Source organism: Lissotriton vulgaris, chromosome 1_1 (assembly GCF_964263255.1).
Source record: "Lissotriton vulgaris chromosome 1_1, aLisVul1.2, whole genome shotgun sequence".
NCBI lineage: Eukaryota > Metazoa > Chordata > Amphibia > Caudata > Salamandridae > Lissotriton > Lissotriton vulgaris.
The window spans coordinates 84,131,535-84,151,976 of record NC_141685.1 but is presented as its reverse complement, the minus strand read 5'-3'; positions in this window follow the sequence as shown (position 1 = coordinate 84,151,976).

Below are 20,442 nucleotides of genomic sequence, written 5' to 3'. Positions count from 1 at the left end.
GGTCCTCCACCTGCATCCATCCCTTTGGAAGTGAAGACAATAGGTGAAACCTCAGATCACTGAAGGGCCTCCACCTGTATCCAGCCCTCTGGAAGAGAGGACAATAGGTGATGCCTCAAGGTCCTTAATCCCCATCCAGCCCCTTGGAAGAGAGGACAATAGGTGAAGCCTCAGTTCACTGACAGTCCTCCACCCTCATCCAGCCCTCTGGAAGAGAGGACAATAGGTGAGGCCTCAGGTCACTGAAGGTTCTCCACCCCCAGCCAGCCCTCTGGAAGTGAGGAATATCATTTATGACCCAGGCGATGGGTCTTTGAAGTCGTGTAGGAGTAGTGTCCGGGCACTAACATGTCAGGCCAGGAGGTTGGACCACCTTTGTACTTTGTAAGACGTCTGATGATCGAGACAGAGGAGTTTAAAGTTCACCTGTTTTTCATCAAGGAAGCAGTGATAGGACAGGATGATAGTTCTGCACCCTAACTCTATCCTTGCCAGCATATTTTGAACGTGTAGCTGTCTTCCCCGTGCATCCTTTCATAAGCTGAGGTAGGTAGTCCAGCCAAGAGAGAAAAAGAAGCTCTTACCCCCTCAACTCTTTTAGGATTGGGTAGTAATTTTGTTGAATCATTCCAGTAATCCTGTTGTAAAACTCAAGAAGACCAAACGTTTTTGAATTTGAGGAAGAAATCAGACATCGCTGTCAAATGTACTTCCAAGGTTTTTAACCTATTCAGGCTCAACTGGTGTGGGACAAAGCTCTGGCTTTCCTGTTGAGAGTCCTCTAGCAATAAGAAGAACTTCCGTGTTAACTCTATCCATATTTATACATTTGATAGTCATCAGGAAGTAAATGGCTGTCAAGCACACCCTCAGACGGCTGATGGAATTGTCAGAATCCCTGTTTAGCCTAAGGAACAGCTGTGTGTATTGTATTGTAAGGGGTGCTTATAGAGCGTACTGACACCGTGGGTTTCCTGGCGCTAGTTGGATGCAGAGGGGACAGGGCGACTTAGTTAGATTGGGGGAAGAGCCAGGTTTTTAAAGATTTACGAAAGAGAGTCAGAGAGTTGGAGGTTTTAGGAGAGAGAGGAAAAGAGTTCCAAAGTTTGGGGGCCAGATAAGCAAATCTCCGGCCACCAGATCTGCAGAGTTTAAAAGAGGGGATGATCAAGAAGTGAAGATGGGAGGATCTCAGGTTCCGGGATGGGCAGTAGGGCCTGATGAGAGATTTCAGGAAGGCGGGACAGGGCCCAGCTAGCGACTTAAAGGTGAGGCAGCCGATCTTAAAGGCCGCCCTCGAAGTGACAGGGAGCCAGTGCAGTTTGGAAAGAAGAGGCCTGGCGGATTGCCACTTCGAGATCCCAAGGGCCAGTCTCGCCGCTTGATTTTGAACCGCTTGCAGTCTAGCCAAAGATGTTTTAGGCAGACCGTAATAGATAGCGTTCGAAAAATCTAAGCGGGAGAGGACGAGGGCCATGATGACTTGCAGGAGGGCGTCTGGTGTAAGGAGGTAAGCCACTTTCCTGATCCTGCGTAGCTGGTAAATGCAGGAAGAGACCACCATCCCCACCTGAGGCCCAAGGGATAGACCGGAGTCAATGGTGACCCCCAGACTCTTCACCGAGGCCACGGGGGTGGGAGAGGGGCCAAGTTCTGCCGGCCAGAAGTGCGGCCCCCAAAAGGTGGCACTCCTACCGGGAAGGAGGAGCTCCGTCTTACCGGGGTTCAGTTTTAGCTGGTTCTGGCCCATCCACTGGAGAATGTGGGACATGGCTGCCTGGAAGTTGGGAATAGCGGAAGGGGAGTTGAGAGAAAAGATGAGTTGCAGGTCGTCCGCATAGTTGAAAACGGTGACGTCCCACTGCCTCAGAGAACAAAGAAGGGGTCGAAGATAAAGGTTAAAGAGAAGAGAGGATAAAGAGGAACCCTGAGGGACCCCACAGGGCGAGTGCTCCCTAGGAGCCCTGAAAGTGCCCAGACTAAGGGTCTGGGACCTCCCGGTCAAGAAGGATTTGACCCAAGCCAGCGCCAGGCCTTGGATGCCAGCTTGCTCGACACGGTGGAGAAGGATGTTATGATCCACCGTGTCGAAGGCGGCTGACAGGTCTAATAGTACCAAGGCCTGGGGGGTACCCTTGTCGACGCCGTCTCTCAGGGCGTCCAGCACGGCCAAGATCACTGTCTCCGTAGAGTGGCCGGGTCTAAAGCCGGCCTGGTTAGCCTCGAGAAAGTTGGAGCTCTCGATAAACTGTGAGAGGCAGGCGGTGACGTGGGCTTCCAGGAGTTTAGAAAAGAAGGGCAAGAGGGAAATGGGGCAGTAGTTAGCCGGGACGGCGGGGTCAGCCCCAGGTTTCTTCAGAAGAGGCACCAGCACGGCCTCCTTGAAGGAGCTAGGCACCGTACCGGAGGAAAGAGAAGAGTTTAGCAGGGGGAGGATGCAGTCGGGTAGAGAATGGCAGATGTCCCGGAGTATGGAAGGGGGACAGCAATCGTCTGGGGATCCAGACTTAGTGCGGGAGGCCAGAGTGGCCAAAGATGTAGGATCTAGAAGAGGGAATTGTGTGAGCGAAGAGGTATTGTGGTGAAGGACTGGGTTCTTTAAGACCCAGCGGTGCCAGGGCACAACACCTGAAACCTTCGTGGGTAACCTGCTCCGGCGTACGAATCACAGAGACACGGGACACTTCCTTCGGCGTCAACGATTCAAGTTTTATTTGCTGCAGGGAACACAGATGTCACGACAAGTGCACCACGTGCAACTTGGGGAGACTGCTTCAAATTGGTTCTGTGGATCGCTCCTTTTATACAGTTTTTACCCATGGGACAACATGGTACACAAAAGTTTACAACCCGGTTCCCACCATTATCCCCCAGAGGGGTCGCTTTGGTCACTTTGAAACACATGAGGTCAGGAACATAAGTGCGGAAACATTTGGTGGTTCCCAACTGTAAAAACCCATCTTCCCACCATTAGCGAATTCCAATCAGCAGTAAAACAGATCAAAATAGGAACAAAGACAGGTGTAGAGGAAGACGGAGACAGTGGGGAGATCGGAAAGGGTGTAAAAGGGGAGGTATCGGGAAACACGAGATACAGGCATCAAAGGGACGTGCCTAATGAGATGCACGGCTGAGACAATAAGTCCGTGCGGCAAGATGAGCCTCGAGCGGCGCCATCTGCTTTACAGTAGCATCCCCCTCGTCATAAAGACACTTACAAAGAACATGTGTCTTCCGCAAATATCTTGGGAGTCCCAGGGTCGCGAAGCGGACAACGTCCGTTCGCTGGCTACTTGAGGGCAAGAGACAAAATGGATGCCGTATCTAAGATGGAACACGTGGGTACAGATGAAAAACCCACATAACAAACGAACGGTTTAAGTTAGCACAGCGAAACTGCGCACACTTACTAAACTCGTCATTTGCGGTTCATAGATACCAGACTCGACCATATTCGTGCGAGTCGAAAACACCACTTACAATTGTCACGGAACCTCAGACGCTCCTTTTGCCCTCATGTAGGCAAGCACTAGTCGGAATCATATTCGATATTCATCAGACCATCGAGATGTTGCTGTAGCATAGCTCTGTCCAACCGAGTCCCCTTGGTAACAGGTGGTTGTCTCATACACGTTGTAGCACAGAGGCCACATAAGGCAGGACCACACTGCACACAAAGGCAACACGTGAACAGGAACACCACAACGACTCCGATGATCATCAGAATCTTCCAACCCCAAGTCGACATCAGGCCCCAAAACCACCCAAGTAGCGTCCAATCCCCTATATCCACGTGTATGGATTCGGAGATCTTATGCAACCTCGAGATGGCTTGATAGACAGTAGGAGCATTATCTGGAATAAAAATGCAGCAGCTCGAATGGATCACCTTACATACCCCACCACGATCTGCTAAAATGACATCTAAAACCATACGGTTTTGTAACGTCATAAGTCTATCCGCCTGAAGTTCTGTGGTGATATTACCAAGGGCACTGGCAGTAATATTAGCTGTCGATTCTACCACTCGAGTCAACTGTCTCAGGTTCCTACTATTAACCATAGGTCCCCAAAACAGGAGGAAACCCTTGAAAAAGTCTCCTGCCTCTTGACCGGCAGTATCCTCTTCGCTAATTACGCCTCGCACAATTCTAGTCTTATGATAATCAGCATCTACAGTGAACGTCGGAGGCAACAAATTTGCAATGAAACATGAGCCCATGAAGTCAGCGGGCAACCATGCGTATGCACGATCATAACAGATAAAGTATGTACCCTTGGCAGCCAGAAACACAGGGGACGAGAACATCGGCAAAATGTAATTTTCAGTGCAAGCACTTGCTCCTAGTCGGGCTTGCGATCTTCGGCCACGACCCATGAGACAAAAATTACCAGTGTGGGGTACGACCCATATCGGAGGCGAGCTTTTAAGCTGCTTTTCGCTAGTGAACGCACTATATTCACCTCTACTTAGGACCCTATAGGCTTGTATCTCTTCTTCGGGAATAAGCGAGGGATCATAGATATCGCTATCTAAATCCTCTATTGCTATCGACAAAGGTTTTTGATACGAGGTAGGACCAGAGTAGGGGGAACGTGGTTCTCGAATGGGGTGGAAACCCAGTGCGCTTCGAAACATTGTTTGAAATGCTCGAGCTGACCCTTGGGAACTATACGGTAACACCAGATATGGAATTCCCTTATCCGTAGTATGTGGCATCAACCCACACACCCAACAATTAGTAGTGTTAACCACTAACTGATGCTGATGAAGGAGCTGAATAAAGGAATTGTTGCGAAATTCTACACGTCTAGCCTGCTCGTGTTCAGGTAACATATGAAAGGAATGGGGAGAAACAGTAGAGGTAAGTTTAGGGTCAGGAGTAGGAGTAGGTGTAGCAGAAGGTAAGAAGTAAGACATCGTATAATACACCCCACCCGCCAATAATGCAGAAGCAGTCAAGAACAATACAAACAGTTGGAATATAAAACATTTGGTACGACTGAGTTGCTGCAGCTTGAATCGGTGAACCTGAGCTCCCTCCAAATCATTCAGCTTCGAGAATGCCATTCCCTATGACCGTCCGCAACGTTTCTTGACGCACTTCGTTCTGTGTAGCAATAGTCAATCCCTAGGAGTTCCCAGGAACCGACGGCCTTTAACCTAGCGTCAAGACCTACTATCCAGAAGGAAGTACGCGCGCGGCCCTACGGCCTTCAATGCACAATATGTATGTATGTAAAAACAAAGTCTCTCAGCTGTAAAAGCAAAAGTATAAGGAATGAAGCTCAATATATGTACAAAATAATCACAGTAATATGAATGTTCAAAACTGATCACGGAAAATGGGATAATGCAATTGTCAATACAGAAAAACAGGATCTTTTTATTTGTCCTTAGTGCGAGATCGCAAAAAGTATCGGGTTTTCCCAGGACGTGTCTGCTCGTCAAACAAAGGATCCGTTGAAGAGACAGCGTCCTGCTGATCAGTTGAGTGTTCTGGTCTTGAGTCTTTCGATGCTAATTGTTCAACAGTGTCTTTCTGTTGCGCTGAGGATTCTCCAACAGGCTGTGCGTCGCTAAAAGGTACAAACGCCGGCAATGTTTCTGTTTCAGATGATGCAATGCCTCTCCTTACCCACGGGTCTGCCGGCAAAGGAATAGGGACCTTTTTGGTGTGCGTGGCATGCACCCAATTCTTACGTCCCTCGAGACGAACGGCAGTCCTCGTGGCCAGGAGCACTTGATACGGTCCGGTAAATCTCGGGTCCAGGTTATTCTTGCGTGAAAAATTTCTCGTCACCACCCAATCTCCGGGCTGGAGCTGGTGGCCTGGACCCTCCGTCTGCGTCGGCAATGCGTCGTAAACCTGTTGGTGCATTAACCTCAGTTTAGCAGTCAAGTCATGTAGATAATCGATCAACATTGGGTACTCAAGATCACAGAACATTCCTGGCCTAGGAACCCCCCACACATTCGCAGGACGGCCGAACACTATTTCATAGGGACTAAGCCCTACTCGGGAGTGTACAGTCGCCCTAGTTGACAGTAATGCTAAAGGTAAAGCGTCAGGCCACGAAAGACCAGTCGTAGCCTGAATCTTCGCTAGCTTTAGTTTAAGGGTGCCGTTGTACCCTTCAACCAATCCAGCTGACTGGGGATGATTGGCGCTGTGGAATTCTTGATTAATTCCAAGGCCCTTACACACACTCTTCATCACACTACCCACAAACTCACTTCCGTTATCTGACCACACGACTCTAGGCATTCCATACCGAGGAAAATATTCCTTCAGTAGGATTTTCGCAGTAGACAAAGCAGTATTGTCTTTGAGAGGATAGGCCTCGATCCATCGGGAGAATGCGCAAACCACAACTAAAACGTATTTCAGGTTATTGCATCGCTCCATATGGATGAAGTCCAATTGAATCACCTCAAAGGGACATGAAGGGGGAGCAAAACTGCCAGGAGGAGTTGGGGTTCCTTTGCCAGGATTGTACATCATGCACACCATACAATTCTTTACCAAGCGTTCAGCACATTTCGTAATGCCATCATTCTTCCACACCGGAGACAACAATTTACAAATACCTTTCACGCTAATATGTGCTAATCCATGCGCCATTGTCACAACGGCCAGCACATACGCATCAGGCAACATCCATCTTTTCTGATCCGACAAATCAATCCAACAACCATTCGCATCCAACTTTCCCGTGCTTTCTTTCCACTTCGTCTTTTCAGTGTCGGTGGCCTCATTCTGAATTGCTTTCACACTCTCGATAGTGTCCTCACACATGCTCGATTCTGTAGGCCACCTAACCGAACTCGTCACATACATCCGAGTGCTAAGGTTCCGGGCAGTCTCCTTAGCAGTCTCATCCGCAAACGCATTACCACGACCAACATCATCCGTCACCTTACGATGCGCACTACATTTAACAATCGCTACTTGTTTAGGCAACGTCAATGCATCCAAAAGGTCATTCACAAGCTGGCCATGCTGAATCTTCGTACCGTGCGACGTCAAGAAACCTCTCTCTCTCCACAATCGTCCAAAACTGTGAGCGACGCCAAATGCGTATTGGCTGTCAGTAAACACATTCACACGTTTCCCTTTCGCTAACACACATGCTCTAGTGAGAGCAATCAATTCTGCAGCTTGGGCAGAATTCTGATTCAACCTCGCAGTCTCAACAACAGTATTCAACGTTACAACGGCATAAGCAGTAGTCACATCGCCATTCGGCAACTTAAAACATGACCCATCCACATACAATGTACCATCCGGATCTTCCAATGGGGTGTTTTTAAGGTCCACTCGACCTTTTGTTTCTTCTTCAGTCCTCAAGTAGCAATCATGCTCTGCTACTTCATCTGACTCTGTACTAATTGGTAACAAAGTTGCCGGGTTCAGAACATTACAACGTTTTATCTGAATGTGGCTTGCCAAGAGCGTCAACTCGTACCCAGACAACCTCGCACTCGTCAAGTGCTGAGTTTTCTTTCGATTCAAAAGAGTATCGACTGCATGCGGAACCATCACCGTAAGCATATTATCCATGACCAATCCTGCTGATTGTCGGATGGAGACCGCAGCTGCCGCTGTTGCTCGTAAACAACTCGGCAATGCTCTAGCTACTGGGTCCAAGGTCGAGGAGAAATATGCACATGGACGTTGCTTACCACCAAAAGGTTGCGTTAAGACACTCAAAGCACAACCTTCCCTCTCGTGAACATATAACGTAAACGGCTTACTGTAGTCAGGGGTACCTAACACAGGAGCCGAACACAATGAATCACGCAGTTCAGAAAAACTTTTCTGACATTCTTCCGTCCATGGTAAAGGAGTTGAAACATCCTTGCACGTAAGAGCCACCAATGGTTTCGCTAGCAATGAAAAATTAGGAATCCATTGCCTGCAGTACGACGTGATACCTAGAAAGGCACGCACATCTCTTTGGGTTTTTGGCACAGCCATTCGCGCAATTGCTGCAATTCTCTCTGGGGTCAACCTCCTTCCCTCCTTTGACAATAAGTGACCTAGATAGGTTACTTCTTGACAACAATATTGGAGTTTAGAAGGGGACACCTTATGATTCAGCTCACAGAGATGTTGCAGCAACGACACCGTAGCAATTTTGCAAATGTCCTGAGTATCAGCAGCCACCAATAAGTCGTCGACATATTGGATTAAGGCCGCACCGACCGGCAACCTAAACGCATCCAGTTGACCCTTCAAGGCTTGGCTGTAAATAGATGGACTTTCACAGTAGCCCTGAGGAGCGCGTTTGAACCGGAAGCTGCGTCCACCAAGAGAGAAACCGAAAAGGTCTCTGCTCTCCTCGGCAATCGGGATGCTGAAAAACGCATTTTTCAAGTCAATCACCGAAAACCATGATGCAGAAGCTGGAATCAGAGTCAGTAGCGCTGTGATGTCAGGCACAACGGGAAATTGAGGAACCACAATTTTATTCACCTCCCGTAAATCGATAACAAAACGATAAACAGGTGGTTTTGAAGGATCAGTACGTTTAAGAATGGGCAACACAGGGCTGTTGCACACGTTTCCCCGAGTCTCTTCAATAACGTCTTTCTCGATCAAATCATAGATGATCGCTAACAGTGCTCGTTCACCATCAAGGGAGATACGATATTGGGGAATACGTGGCAAACGCACGTTAGATTTCAATTGTACAACATAAGGGGAGATATCAAGTAGGCCCACGTCATTTGGACCCGTTGCCCACAAAGACGCAGGAAGAGAACTCAATTCCGGTGGAAGCTTATCGAGAGACAAATACATAGGAGAGACAACCCTCTCTCCTAACGTAAGCTTTACACCCGCAGGAGAACAATACAAAGTCGCGTACAAACGTTTAAGCAAATCCAGGCCCAAAAGATTTTCACCACAACCCGTAGTCAAAATCAACGGAGCTTCTAGCTCACGTGGCCCAATTTTAAGGGGTAAAGGGCGCGAAACTGGATTGCTAACAGGGGCGCCAGAGAATCCAACGGAAACATTTGTTAAGCCAGACAAAGGTGCGCCAGGGAGTTTCGAATGCATGATAGAACTTCTCGCTGCACCAGTGTCCAACAGAAAAGGCTCAACGACGCCCGATGTAGCAACTGCGACGTAAGGCCCTCTCTGATCAACCGGAACTGATACCACTCCCTCTCCTTGTCTTTGGCTGTCCTAGTAATTACTGTCGTCAGTTCCCTGATCGACGTAATAATCGTCTACATTATACTGCGCAGATCGCCCTTGCGACGATCCACGTTGATCGAAACAATTATTAGAATTGGATGAGTTATCTGAGCGATCATTCTGAGTACCACGACCTCTACCACGTGATGCCTGCTGCGAACCACCACGACCTCCTCTAGATGAGTTACCATTGTTACGTTCATTCAAAACAGGGCAATTGAATTTAATGTGTCCCTCCTGTCTACAATAAGCACATTGATTGTACCCTAACGAGGATCTTTGGGAGGAGGAGTCATTACGCGGCTGCGATTGATTCGATTGCGACTGCGTTCTATTCTGTTGGGACGCATTCTGATTTGAACGCGGAGGATACGCTTGTTGCAACAACACTTTAGTTTTGAGCTCTTTCGTCTTTTTATCAGCACGGTCATTCTCTTCTTTCTCTCTATTCTCATAGTATTGTGCCGTAGCCAATATCTGAGCTGAGGTAGAAACGGCCCATGCACTTTCCGAATTCTTTAACTTATTGCTCAAATCGGGCAATAAATTCGAAACAAATTTATCCACAAACAATCTTTGACCACCCTCAGTACCCATATCCTGTCCACTATGATCAATGAATGCTTCCTCAAACCTCGTAAAGAAGTCGGAAACACTCTCATCTTTCTTCTGCTTACAAGCTGACAATTTGTCCCAGTTTACCCTCATAGCTGGCATAAGAGTTTTCATTAATGTTATTATTCTTTGAGGAAGAGCAGTAATCAACTGGTCGGGTTTAGTAGCAGCTACTTGTCCGGCATCTGCCGCTACAATGGCAGCCCAATCACCGCCTAATTCATTCGGATGATTTTCCTGCCGAATCTTAGCCCATACCGGTTGCGGTACGACATTGCCGAATAACATATCGATATCGGCAAGATTCATTACCGTAGCATCTACGAGCTGCGATAATTCCTTATAATACCCTGTAGGATTTTTGCGTGGATCAGGCAAAGATTGCTTCACCTGCAACACTTCCGATCGTTTCCATGGGAGATGTATCCACACTCTCTGGAAATGCGCCACTGTCGCAGGGTTAGCAGCAGGATCAGCTGGTATCCAAACCGGCGGAACTTCTCGCATGGGATATTGGCCAGAGTCGTCTGGTTGTTTTTCAATATCCTCAACAAACAATGCATGAGGTATCGGAGCGGGACGAAAAGATAGCAACCGCTCAACAGCACGTCGAACGTTGGTATCCACTATCAGCCCATTTGCGAACTGAAGCTGAAGATCAGACAGAGCGGTGAGCACCTCGTCAGGCGCATCGGCCGCTATCTGATCATAAAGGAACTTACACATTTCATTAAACACATATCTCTGGGTTGGTATATTGAATTGACAAAATGTATCGAGGACAACACGGGGTGGACTTCTAAGAGGATTTACCATCCAACCCATCGCCATATTATATAGCGCAACGCGTTCTCTGTTTCCAGGAAGCTGACTACGTCTCTGAGGACCATCGGAACCAGCGGACCCATGAACAGGTCCAAGCGAATGAAAGAAGCTAGCCGCAAGAGGAGAATTACGACTACGAGTAGAGGGAGAAGCATAGGACACAGGACTAACAAGAGAAGGAGTAGAAACAGTAGCAACAGCAGGAGTTAACAAAACAGGAGCAGTAGCAGAAGCAATAGCGGGAGCAGGAGTATGTGGAAGTGGAGGAGCAGTAGGGATAGCAACAGGCAAAGGAGCAGGAACAGTCGGAAGGGCAGGTGCAGGTTGAGGAACAGGCAGTGGAAGAATAGGCGGGAGAATAGGTACGGCAGGGACCACAGGTGCTGCGGTACCCTGTACGTACGGAGGTGGTGACTTCATAAGATAAGACATTAAAGAATCCTCAACTGGCTCTTCCTTCTTTTCCGACTCCGTAGGCAAAGCGGGATAACATTTATCTACGGTCATACGCTGTAGTCTCTCAAACACTTCCTTATCCTTAACCTCCTTATCACGCTGAAATTGCTCTGCTTTCTTCACTATGGTAGCAACATTATCTCGCTGATTACGTTTAGTCTGTCTGATTTCTTTCTGTCGGGCTTCTTTACGCCACAACCGAAAGGCATCAAACATGGCCGGCCTTGACTTTCTCTCAAACAATTTAATCTCTAGATTATCCAAGATCGGGGCCTCGAAGCTACCATGAGGTGGCCATCGAAGGTCGCCGTCCTTCTTCGTATATTTAATCCAATAATCGTTAAAGGTAATTGGGCCTAGCCCATGCTTACTATAGAGCTCATAAATGGGAGTTCCAACCGGAGGTATCGGACACGAGTCCTCCAGTCGGGAATCCGTACCACAAGGTCTGAAACAACTAAACAAAGTACTGCGACCAGGCATCTTGCACTCTAGCCGAGTTTCACAAACTTCAAGGGTTACGGGATTTACCAAGTCCCAGCAAAGAACAAAACCCTCGGTTTTTGGCGGCTGCAGTCGTCAAACAACACAACAGAGTACGCTAGCAAAGTGTCACCGACAAAAACACTCACACAGCGTTAACAACGAAAACACTCGCTAAAGTGTCAACAACCAAGAACTCTGGGAGCGACCCACAAATACTTAACTCAAAGATCGATGGCGTCACCAGGAAGGCCCGTCAATCGTCTCGCTCTACCAAGGTCTACGCCAGGCGCCAAAACAGGTCTACAGTCAGGGCAGCAGTCCGTCGCAGCCGTCAGGAGGCGGGAATCTTCGCGGGAAAAGTCTTCGGGCCACTTGTTTCGACAACAGGATCGATGAAGCGGAGTGCACTTTCCCTTGGAGATTTCACACGAAGTTCCTCACGATCGTCGGGCTTGGACCGGTACCACTGATGCAGCCCCACGTTGGGCGCCAACTGAAGGACTGGGTTCTTTAAGACCCAGCGGTGCCAGGGCACAACACCTGAAACCTTCGTGGGTAACCTGCTCCGGCGTACGAATCACAGAGACACTTCCTTTGGCGTCAACGATTCAAGGTTTATTTGCTGCAGGGAACACAGATGTCACGACAAGTGCACCACGTGCAACTTGGGGAGACTGCTTCAAATTGGTTCTGTGGATCGCTCCTTTTATACAGTTTTTACCCATAGGACAACATGGTACACAAAAGTTTACAACCCTGTGGAAAACGAGCCCATAATCCTATCGATGCCCAGGCCGCTGGCGCAAACCGCCTCTTAGTTCCCATGTTGAATAATTACCAAATAAAGAGACGGGCGCTGGAAGCAGGAATCAAGAACAGAGTTTAATTCTCATGAGGAGAGCCAGTCATTTCGGACACGAAACACAGTGTCTTTCGGGAGGTGCTCTAACAAGTGAGCTGAGACTCTTGCTTTTATACCTTACAGAACACTCGATAACACAATCAGGACTGTATGACGCAAAAGAAAGACATCCCTATAATCCTCGTGGTGATCCTACCCCACATACATTCACAATGGGGACCCTTGACCTGCTGATAAGAGGGGAGGGCAATCACGCAGCTGAGTGTTTCGTAGGATGTGTACGCCTGATCATAGCCCAGGGGGTGGGGTGGCTAAGACCAATAGAGGATCCTTTGAAGAGGAGTGACTTCATACAATAAGGGCAGTAAATGGTATCTCCTGGCTCAGGCGATGGCCTCGGACATGTGTGGTCAGCCGGACTCGGGGGAAAGGGTCATCAAAGGAGTGGTATTCATGCCGCGTGGATAATCGAGCGCGGAGGGAAGGCTTGTCAACAGAGGGGCATTCATGGAAGGGAAGGAGGTGTTGGTCAGGCGCGGCCGTGACTCTCAAGGACAGGGTCTTGCAGAAGAAGAAGGTTTATGACTTGCCCACGTGAGGAGAAGGGAGGGGTAGCCAGGGTGGACACAGGGACAGAGTCACACAGAGAGAGAGAGATCTTATGACCCGTACATGAGAGAGCGGGGGCAGTCAGGTGCAGCTGGGGAGGGCTACGTCAGCTAAGGCGAAGGATGCCTCTCCAAGAAGGAATGGGGGGGGTTTTGTGCGAGTCAAGTGGGAGAGTTGCCTTTCACAGCGGGGTCGCGCAGAGGGAGAGGGTTTCATGGTCTATGCATGAGAGAGGGGGGGGGGGTTAAGATACGCGTAGGAGGGAAGCCGGGGATCCCAATGGGTAAAAGGCCATGGTGCCTAAACTGGCTGTACATATGCATAGGGGTAGGGGCTCTTACTGGCAGAGTGATACGGTCAATAGTTTACGGTATTCATGGTGCTCACAGGGAGAGGAGTGGGAGAAGAAGGGGAATGAATGCTGTCTATGTACATCAATTTCTTCAACTTTCACAGTCGCCCCTTTTTACATAACAGCAGTCATTTTTGCAATTGACGAGTTTACAGGTAGACAGGCATCATTGATGAATTAGCATTTTGTCGATACTAACATTTGGCATACAATCATAGACAGTTAAGGTGATGGGCAGAATGCAGTACATAGAAAATTGCTTTTCGTTGAGTTCCTAACAATTAAACGCACTACATAGAAAAAAAAATCTTTCTGACTTAAAAAAATGTGACCAATGAACAGTTTTAACCAGGTAGTTGAGAGCGGAATTCAGTTCAATACACAATATTTCTTCGTCACAGTGTCTTTTTGTCAGTGAGCCATCACTGGTAGGCTCTAGTCCGAGTACTTTCGTTGGCGCTGTTGAGCACCGGCGGTGGAGCTATAGGTCCAGCTCGGTTCTATCCTTACGCGTTGCAGGGTGCGGTCAGTCCTCTGCTGTTAGACCACAGTCCTGTTCCCTAAACAATCCGGTTGGTGGCGCCTTATGCTCGGCACCCATAGTTCTATGGCAGCACCCTATTCCCAGTGGAATGCGGTTCTTTCCCTTGGCAAAAAGTCACGTGGAAAAGAGGGTGAGAGTGTTGGTCACATAGTCGATAGGTGAGAGGGCGGAGTTGGGTCAGAGTTCCTGGGACACACAAAAGGGACCAAGGGAGCAAAGGATAACAAGCAGGCAGGCCCATCCATCGGGCCCAAGGAAGGGGGACGGAGACTCCAGGCACACGTGGGTTAGCAGGCGGGGGGCTTCGAGGCAGCCCATCGTTTTTCATTTTCCACGTTGAAATTGCGGTCTCGTCCCGTATCCTGTTGCTCTGCGGCTCCACCTTTGGTCGAGGTCACACGAGTCCCAAGATCCGCAGTCAGGCTGTACGTCACATCTGACCCATCTCCTTCGGTGATCGTGAATCTTTGAATAGGTACAAGACAAGGTTTTAGAGAAATGGCAGAAGAAGATATCTACGCATGTGAATTCCTCCCTCAATTCTACGCATTTGGGAGATACGCTCATTGGTCACAGTCAGAGGTCCTATTACCAAGCAGTGCATGTATCAGCATTCCTACTGAGTTTATGGCAGGTTTATTCATTGTCCTGTTTATAACTCAAGTGAGGATAAATGAGATTCCCATCAACTGTGCGTTACATCATATTCAACATTACGGAGCATTTCCCTTCAGGACTGGCTAACCTTTTCAATCAGGGCGGGGGTGCCATTATCGAGAGTCAGGCAAAACAAGGTTTTCTCGAGGGTCAACAGCTACTCATGGTCATCATGTTTATATCCGGGACAGCAACTGGGTTCTATCAAAATGGGGCGGGGACGCTTCGGGCGCTTACGCTTCGGTGCAAAAAAGGGGGGTGGGGCAATCTGGGCATTGGGGGTCAATCTAGACGTTGGCGTTCGTCTCTGAAGAACAGACATAAGGTGCCATTGACATACAGTTCCCCTATAAATGGCCAGATTTGGGGGACTTTAGTCGTCTTACCTGTCCTTTCCTTCTCAGCCAATTCAAGTTCATTCATTTTACAGAAAGGAGAGGCAGTAATATGGCGAGATACAATCATTTTAGTTTCGGTCAATTTCGCTGAACACCTTCGCGTTCAATATGTATCAAATCAGACTGGTGCCGGTGGGGCACAATTTTACCAAAAAGAAGGAGAGAAAAATAGGGAGACTCTCATAGAGAGTGAGAGTCGTCCGCAATCTAAACGAGCCATTCGGTACACGTATGACATGTAGGGAGAGAGAGAGAGAGAGAGAGAGAGAGAGAGAGAGAGAGAGAGAGAGAGAGAGAGAGAGAAACGTGTACAAAAATAGGTCATTTAGTGCGCTCACAACACGGAACAGCAAAGGTCAGGTAACACGCAGATACAGACAGAGGGAAGACATAAATTCGTACATTACACACACACAAACTCAGACAGGGAAGACGGCACATGTATTACACATATACAAGACATTCACGACAAGACAGGAAACAATTGTTAGCCTACAAGATCTGTTTTTATATATATATCCTACGTATCTTTACTATCCTATTTTATCTACGTGCTTAGCTCTTTCTACCCTTCCCCCCTTTCCCTTCTCGCTTGTCACGCCTGCGAGCGTTCCCAATTACCAATACTCACACCTCGGTTGGTCGATCAGTAATTAACCTGGTCGTGCTAGTTACCCATGGTTGGATCTTAAGCCATTTTTCTGTTCCCTCCTTTGGCGGGAAGTTCTCCAGGCTGAGGCAACGGCAAGTATTGATCGGGAGAACAGTCGGACAGCTTGGCTATATCTATAAGAGTGTGAGAAAGGGGGTAGTGCATTTTGAACATCAGCAACATTTCTAACTTCCTAGACGGGTGGTGCCGTGGCAACCCTTACCCGTATAATTTTTCTTTGTCCTTTCCCTACCTAGTCAAACGTCCAGTTACATTATTTAACACGTCATTTCTAGTCAATTTTTCGTCATTCAGTACCTGTCCAGTTTCTATGTCAGTCCATCCTCTCAGTCGCTATGTCCTAAGGAGGAACAGTCATGTTAAGCCTACGTCTTTTAAAAACTTATCGTTATAACGACTACACACATATTCCCTCTTTCCCTTTTTCGTCGGTGGTCCGACCGTCGCTCCTCCACACTTCAGCCGACGTTCTGACGTGACCTGCAGAAGGGAGGAAAAGAAGGGGTGGGGGGGCAGCATTCAAAGCACATCATCATGCAGTAATCCGAAAATGTTTTTACCTACCACATACTCGCCCTATCTCCTCGTACTGCATTCCCTTGCCATCTCGGCGTTTAAGCCCAGAGGGACCAGTGGCGTCAGATAGATAATCATTGACGATCTGCGTATCTACATGAGCTACTTGGTCGTAACCCTCTTTATCGGGTGCAAGGGTGACGGTCAGGTGGCATTTCTGTGGTGTCATTTTAAGGGTGTCTGAAACACTTTTCCGGCTGCTTGTGACACATAATGTAGCTGCTAAATATCTGATCCCTTCTGATCTACATCCTTCATCATACTTATTCTTCGCTCACAGTAGTAAGGCATCCAAAACTCATTAATGCAACTGCTACAACCATGCTTTCTTCTTCAAAATACTTTTAATAAACGAAATTGGTGGCAGTTCATTGCATAAAGTGCAGCAGTGCAATAAAATCGTATTAAAATTTTCTTACAGAGCAAGTATGATGCATGTCAAGAATTCAGTTTTAATTAATTCATAAATTCATTATCCGATACTCATTCTTTATCTAAATTACACCAATTCATTTTCCAAATCGTAATCAGTACCCACCCTAAGTCAGTTCATTATCCAAGCACATACTCAACATCCTTCATATCTACTTTCATTATCCAAAAACTGCATATAGATCTCGGGACAACAATCTGCGCAATCAGGGTGCAACAAAGTTTATTCAAAACGTCTCATTTTATGTCGGCGCCATTTTGGGAGGGGTCAGGCGAGTTCCAGCATAGTCAGAAAGTCTCTAGTCTCGCGTGGTTGGCCCAGAACTTTCCGTTGGCAGTTCAAAAAGTTTTGTGCTATGTGGTCAACAGTTTATCAAATATGGACCATGAGTCAAAGAGTGGGAAGGGCGGCAACAATTTTCCTACCGGGTCATCCTGGTGTTCCTCCGGAACTGAACAAGTCTGTGCAGCGGCTGCATTTTAGCCATTTCCAATCCGAGGCTGGTGCCGGCAGGAGTTGCACCGGTGTCGTGGTTCCCAGTGAAGGGGGCGGGGGCACCCATGCGGAGGGATCGGGGTGCCCCCCGGCTCTTATAGAATCTTCAAGGTTGAGGGGAGAAGGCATGGAGCGTGTGCCCGTCCTGGGCAGAAGACCGCTTTTTGATGTTGACCCTCTTTAAGTAAGAGCATTGGGGTGTCGCTGGAAGCCTCCACCTGGAGGGAGGTGGGGGAGGCTCGTTCGCGTCACCTCCCCCTTCCAGCGACCCCGCGCCGTTCCTCGGCTCCGTTGCTTCGATATTGGCCGTGCTGGCTATTGAAGATGGGGGGGGTGGTCGGCGGCTGAGGCAAGACAGCCCCCCCTTTTCTCTTGACATGTGGCGGGACTACCTGGAACTGTCCAGGCATCGACATGTGGCGGCACTACCTGGAACTGTCCAGGAATTTGACATGTGGCGGGACTACTTGCAAGCGCCGCCATTCTCGCTTTTGGCTTCGGCCTTCTTCGTGGGTTGGACCAGGCGAGAGACAGAAGGGGGGGGGTGGTCGGTGGCTGAGGCAAGACAGCCCCCCCCCCGTGGCCTGCAGAGCAGCAGAAGAGGAGAGAAGGAGAGGTCTCTGCCATTCTTTGGACCGCCTGCCCAACATCATCTCCTCCTGACCGTGGCCAGGCGAGCCCCTCGTGCCTCGAGGCCTCGCCTTCCGGATGGGCGTAACCGCGGACCTGTTGCACTTCGGGAGCTTCCGGAATGGGGGTAGGTACCTATTGGATTGTTTCTATTTCATGTGACCGTTATTTGGGCGTGGCGGGCAATGAGGCAGGCATGTCGGGAGCAGGAACAGGCAGTGAAGCCTAGCTACCTCGTGGCTATTTTTGCTGCCAAACTTTTCGCCATTTTATATTTCTTATTATGAACTATTTCTAATGTTTCTTATTTTTAGTGAAGTCAAAAGCTCATCAGGGGGTTACTGACTTAGCCTGATTTCTTTTTATTTTTCTTTCTCTTCCTTAGCGTGTTTCGAGCTAAAGTTTTCTGTTAGTAGGGAACGGTGATCACTTCATATTTTTATGTGTCCTTTTCACTAGGGGGTACTTCTGGACGGACCAGACGAGTTCCCTCCAATAAATGGTCCGGGGTGGAACGAGATTATCGATCAAAAGGGGAACATATATTCCTTCATTAGGGTATCATCCTGGACAGACCGAGCGATGTACTTCCATTTACTAGGGTAGCCTCCTGGACGGACCAGATGGTCTACTTCCACTAAATGGCCCATGAGCGGGGAGCATATGTCCTCCATAAGGGTAGTCTCCTGGGCAGACCATGCGAGCTACCCCCCAAACAGTGGGGAGTGGGTAGGACTGACGAATTCACAAAGGGGCATAACCTACCCTTTACTACTTGCAAAGACTAGATAGAATATTTCTATTCCACGTTGTTTGCAAGTAGAAAATACCTCAAACGAAACAATTCCTGGAACAACAATGTCCAGGCAACCAACCAATCAGTGGGGAGAAAAACAGGCATGACGGATTACAACGGGGACAAATGTCTGCATTACCTGCCCTTCGCTATCCAAAAAGGAAGACAGAATATTTCTACTCGTCTCAGTTTGTAGACAGGGAAGATCTCAAAGAACAACAATCGATTATTAATCGACTTCAAACAATCCAGTGGGGAGAAAAGTAGGCATGACGGATTAATACCGGGGACAAAAGTCTGCATTACCTACCCTTCTCTATCTGCAAAGAGGGACGACGTTCCTATTCGCCGCTGTTTGCAAACAGAGAATGTCTCGTTCTCAGAAGAGAACCAATATGTCAAGTAGCCTTCAAAGCTAAATGAACCAATACCAACAATTTCGGTATACAAATACCGATTTTCAATACAATCAATCAATCAATCAGGTGGATAGAACCACCCTACCAATCAGGCGTAAGAACGCCCTACTTAATCTTACCCGGACCGGACCATACGGACAGTTCTTTGACTTCCTCCTCCAGCGCCCGATCGTTCTCTTACTCCATGTAGCATTCCTGTGGGATTCCAGTCAGGACAATAGGTCACTCAAGAGAGGTCAGTTCAGAATTGGTGAAGTTCTGTCGATCGGCAGCCGGGCGAGGGCCCTCTCAAGGCAGGCATACCCCGATCATTTAGATGTTCACTTCTTCGTCTGGATCTCTCTTATCGGACCCTATGTCACTGATGGACCCCGCGTTGGGACGCCAATTGTGGAAAACGAGCCCATAATCCTATCGATGCCCAGGCCGCTGGCGCAAACCGCCTCTTAGTTCCCATGTTGAATAATTACCAAATAAAGAGACGGGCGCTGGAAGCAGGAATCAAGAACAGAGTTTAATTCTCATGAGGAGAGCCAGTCATTTCGGACACGAAACACAGTGTCTTTCGGGAGGTGCTCTAACAAGTGAGCTGAGACTCTTGCTTTTATACCTTACAGAACACTCGATAACACAATCAGGACTGTATGACGCAAAAGAAAGACATCCCTATAATCCTCGTGGTGATCCTACCCCACATACATTCACAATGGGGACCCTTGACCTGCTGATAAGAGGGGAGGGCAATCACGCAGCTGAGTGTTTCGTAGGATGTGTACGCCTGATCATAGCCCAGGGGGTGGGGTGGCTAAGACCAATAGAGGATCCTTTGAAGAGGAGTGACTTCATACAATAAGGGCAGTAAATGGTATCTCCTGGCTCAGGCGATGGCCTCGGACATGTGTGGTCAGCCGGACTCGGGGGAAAGGGTCATCAAAGGAGTGGTATTCATGCCGCGTGGATAATCGAGCGCGGAGGGAAGGCTTGTCAACAGAGGGGCATTCATGGAAGGGAAGGAGGTGTTGGTCAGGCGCGGCCGTGACTCTCAAGGACAGGGTCTTGCAGAAGAAGAAGGTTTATGACTTGCCCACGTGAGGAGAAGGGAGGGGTAGCCAGGGTGGACACAGGGACAGAGTCACACAGAGAGAGAGAGATCTTATGACCCGTACATGAGAGAGCGGGGGCAGTCAGGTGCAGCTGGGGAGGGCTACGTCAGCTAAGGCGAAGGATGCCTCTCCAAGAAGGAATGGGGGGGGGTTTTGTGCGAGTCAAGTGGGAGAGTTGCCTTTCACAGCGGGGTCGCGCAGAGGGAGAGGGTTTCATGGTCTATGCATGAGAGAGGGGGGGGGGGGTTAAGATACGCGTAGGAGGGAAGCCGGGGATCCCAATGGGTAAAAGGCCATGGTGCCT